This window comes from Cupressus sempervirens, chromosome 10 (genome assembly GCF_028749045.1).
Source record: "Cupressus sempervirens isolate cs-2001-9-10 chromosome 10, ASM2874904v1, whole genome shotgun sequence".
In the NCBI taxonomy this organism is placed as follows: Eukaryota; Viridiplantae; Streptophyta; class Pinopsida; order Cupressales; family Cupressaceae; genus Cupressus; species Cupressus sempervirens.
In genome coordinates, this window is record NC_143127.1 from 246,037,417 (window position 1) to 246,042,430 (window position 5,014).

Consider the following 5,014-nt stretch of genomic DNA (forward strand, 5'->3'; position numbering starts at 1 on the left):
ACTCACAATTTTCAAACTCTCAGAATTCGGGGAACTAATCTCAGATCTAAGATCTGACTCCATCATAAAAAAAACTTTCTACCTCTTCTTTCTAGTGCTGAAAATCACTAAATAGAGGCAACTTCTTTAAACACTTGACTTCCATGAAAAGAAAACATGAAAACCAAAATACCTCCAGTGCTGATACTGAACTTGGATCTGCTGATTTGGCACAGGTCCAAGACTGAAAATCCTTTACACCACTGATTCAAACTTTGTAGATTCGCCACCTCTTTGCAAGAGGAATGAAATAACCACTGCTGTGATCTATTTTTATATTTCAATTATTTATAATAGCAGATTGCAACCAGCACTTAAAAACTTATCAAGAATTTGAAACTCCTTTTCAAGAAACTACCAAAAGCTTCAGATCTGCCCATACAACTGAAAGTCTTTCAAAATTTTGCAATGAAATCAACTAGGAACAAACTGGTACAGAGATTTAAGAGTGACGACTCACACTTTGTGAGAAATAAAACATAATTTGTCACTTGACAAATCTGAACCAGACTTTCAATGTAGGAAAAAATTGCAGATCATTATTATCTTGAAAAGAATTTACACTTTATAAATGAATTCTTGACTCTGAAACTTTCTCAACAGTATTTGCAAAATGGACTGATTGAAGATAGACCTATGACAGTCATAGAACACAATTTTCATCTAGTTTCAACATACTGCTAATAATGAATAAAGCTTAATTTGGGGACATGAAACTTCAGCAAGGAAAAGGAACACATCTTGCTACATATTTGCTATATCCAATCTGTTTCATGGCAGAGATTTTTATTCTTTCTATATGCAACTCCCCAGCAGAGTCACCATTTTGTTGGCGACTTAGATGGGCAAAACCCAACTGAGAGTAGGACTGAAATTTTCAAATTATACACCAGAGATTCTTGTCCTTTTAACAGTGAATTACTTCATAGCTTCCCTAGCGGAGTCGCCATTTTGTTGGTGTTTGAAAATGTTACCCATTTCCAATTACCCTGATGAGAACAAAATGCATCTAGGGGCAGCTAACTCCCATTATCAACACATCCATTCAGACACCAGGCCAACTATAAGGCATGACCCTTCTTCTACTTTAGGCTCTGCAAAACCTAGGCAGGTAGACCTGTAGATTCTTTATATGGTACCAGTTGTCAAAGCATACACTGAATCTAATATGAAGCAGATAAAAACCTTATTTCTCCTGATAACTTATGAAATAACATATATCTGCAGTAGCTAGATGCAAAAAAATGAAATTCGTAAGCTGAGTGAGGGCATTCTGTTTATAGCTCTTCAACATGAAAGGGAAATTCATTTGATTAAAGATGTTGATTCAACAAAACCTCAAAAATGCAACAGTATAACCAGTGATCCTATAAATGATCAGTGCCTAATCCATTGGGCAATTCCATGAATTCAAAACATACATCTATGACATCAGGACGTATCTCATATACCCAGACATTAGATCTATCCAACCACCTTGTGATTCAGACATCAATGTTCATTCAGGTCTCATTCTCACAAAATATCCTTCTCAAACAACCAGTAACCTTGTTTAAACATATCAAGCATTTACTTGGCCCTTTGGTCCAACAACAAGATACATTAAACATACAACCTGAAAGGGATGCAAATGGGTCTCAAATATTTGTTCCCAAACCACATAAGACTTACAGATTGTTGAGACAGGAGACAAGAACTAGAACAAAACTAGTGAGATTGTTGCTCATATGTATTCATTTCCTTGAAACTATACATTTAGATGCATAAGATTAAAACATGAAACAACCTAATATCTTAGAACTATCTATATTATCTCTACAATGCTGTTCACATGAGAGTTCTGCTAAAGAAAATGGTGTCACAGTCATGGAAACATGTCAAAATATTGGAACCAATGGTCTCACAGTGCAAAAACTAGGATCCCAAATGGTATCACAGAAATGAACTTTTTTCTTCCCAAAAACTGGAACCAACTAGTTTCTCAGTGACAAAAACTGGAACCCATACAAATGAAAAAAGAAAGAAAGATATAGCAAGAAATGAATTTCTGGATCTGATATGCAATTGCCAGGTGTCCACTTGAAATCCAATCCTCTGTAACTAAAAAACCTCTTTCTTCTTTCATCCCTTCTGATCTAATTTTGTTTCATCATTAATCTGTAACAAACTTGCAAAATATCCTTGCCTAATGATGAAAACCCTTTACTTGCCAAAAAATCTGATTGCCCCATGAAAAAGCCAGTGAAAATGAGTTTTTACTGAGTAAATCAAAACAAATTTGACCCTAACTGCATTTCCATTGCCTTCTACTGATATCCAGGTCATTATCTTGACAAAAAACAAATCTGAACTTCTTGGTATGAATATGGTTGCACTTTAGGTACCTGATAGAAAACCTCGTGTAGCTCAAACTGACTGATACCTGTGCAAAAACTGACTCCAGAATTGCAAAGTTCATCTTCTCTCGATTCCGACGATATATAAAACTTCATATTTTGGTTATCGGAAGTGCTTGAAATTGCCGTTTGAAAATGTCCCCTCTGGCTATACAATGCTTAGGTCTGCAACTCATATTTAAAATTTCAAAAAATTTAAAATACTCTAAAGTCCAAACTTTAGAATATATCCTTTATTTGATTTCAAAAGCCTGAACGTGACTTCAAAAAATGGGAAATAATAAAAATTATTATTTTTATTTGCCTTCATATTTCCCTCTCCTTCCATCCGGGTCAACCAGCTTCTGCCACATGGCACCCTTTGATTCACTCATGCTATGTCGCTATGGTAACTAGTGAGCAACTTTTGATAGCAACATAGGACCTACCGTCAGATCTGTGCCACATGGCATGATCTGGTGTGATCTTGAGACCTGCTCGCCGCATGACCTTCTGTTCTCTGCCACGTGTCCAAATTTAATTGGCCTGTACTGCCACCTCAGCACGCTGACAGAGTCACCATGTCATCACCCGACCCAGGCCTACTGCCACGTGTTGCGAGGTCGCTATCTCGCTATGGTAACCAGTGAGCACTTCCGTTTGGCGAGTTAGCGACACCCACTCGATCAAGACACGTGTCACCATCTCCTTCCTCGGTCTATTTCCTACCACCTCATCACGTCGGTTAGTTTGTTTAAAATATTGCTTTGTCATGCTGATGTCAGTCCACCTCATCCAGGTCAGGTCCCGCTTTAATTGCTCACAACCTCCACAAAAAGTGCTTTGTCTTTAGACACAATGCCTTTTGCATGCTATTGTATTTAAATATTAAAAGGTACCCTCCTATGAGTGATGTGGGATTATTGCTTTTCACATACTCTGCACTGCGCGGCTTCCTTCTGCCCTTAACGTTGAATCTGCGGGTTCTTTGAAACATGGATGGCTTCCTTGTCTATCTCTTTCAATGTGAGTCTACTTCCAATCGCTTCCCCTATTTTCTTTTGATGCGTGAGAGCTTGTGTTAATATGCCTGCTACTTTTAACTTTTTTACTTGCATTTTATCTCTATCTTTTCTTTGCACAGGGTTGCTTCACTGGTGGCGTGAATCTTTATTTGAAGTTGATGCTCTGCCCTTATCTAAGCCACTTCTTCTATCTGCCTACATGGTCTAGATCTCTGTGAACTCAGAATTTTTTTTTCTTCTACGAACCAGAAATGAAATGCAGTCCCTTCTCAAACACATTTTCTAGATCTTGCTTCACTCAGGATCTCAAAACATCTTCGCAAGGGCATTATTTTTGTTTCAAATAGTGCAATCTATACACATCTCTCGTAGCAATTTGCCGTGAACAATCTTGGACGTAAAATTCTTTGCATGTCCTGGTAAACCCATACTCGGAGGTTTTTGATGACTTAATTGTTTTCCCAGAGGGCATGCTTGAAAATCTAAATGCAATCACCAGCTTGGCCCAATGGTGGCAGAAAAATAATTCATTTTCCTATGTAGAGGAAAATGCCTTGGTGCCTTAAACTGCCAATATAGATTGCCCACACTTTGCATGGATCTCCAATGTCTATGGGTGTGCTATATTTTCCCACACAAAAAGCATGTACTAGTTTATCGATTTCAATCCAACTACATCTGGGCATCTTTTTGATTCCTTTATCTTTTATCAAATTTCTTAACAGAAAGACATAAATCGTGGCATCTGTAGAGTTCTGCTCAAAAAAATGAGTTGTTGCAAATACTCCTAATCCTAGATTTCCATGTGGTCTACATGCACCAAGAAAACACATCCACACAAATGCCACAGGCTTTATTGGCATTTTTATGATATAGCTTAGAGTTTCCTTAAGATAGCCAGCACGGCTAAGAAGGTCGATCATGTAAACATAGTGATCAGTTGTAGGTACAATGCAATAAGAATCACATATGCCATTGAAGTATTTGCAGCCCTCATCCACCAGACCTGGATGGCTGCATGCTAATAAAACACAAGTGTGGCTTAAATGATCAGGATATGTTCCAGAGTGCTTCATTAGTTCAAAGATTTTCAAGGCATCCTTGCAAAAACCATTTTGTGCATACCCTGTAATCATTGCAGTCCATGAACCTACATCTCTTTGAAGCATTTTGCCAAACAGTTCATTTGCCTTGTGTAAGATTCCACATTTTGCATACATGTCTACTTCAAGGATTTCTAGGACACAAAACAATGGTACAATCCATTTAGGCTAGCCAATCACAAGATCAAAGTTATAACATGCCGAACAGGGGTACTGACAAATCTGCAAATACTGACACCAATAAAAAGTTACAAATTGCGTTTGGAATCACGTTTGAAAACTGATCAAACGGATTCGTCAAGACATAAAAATTGATACATAACAAGTCTCTGATGTTTGCAATACAACGCAAAAGGAATTTCATCATTCGGGTCAACTTGGTCAAAAGTTATTATGGGTCAAACAGGGCTTCCCAGAATTATGAACATTTTGCAAATGTGTGAAAACAGGAACTGACCAACTTCGAGGGATT

General features: G+C 37.7%; 1 pseudogene; it reads right to left on the reverse strand.

The window, feature by feature from the left end:
* Positions 1–3,966: 3,966 nt before the first annotated feature.
* Positions 3,967–4,659, reverse strand: LOC149533545 (pentatricopeptide repeat-containing protein At2g03880, mitochondrial pseudogene; annotated as a pseudogene).
* Positions 4,660–5,014: the final 355 nt, after the last annotated feature.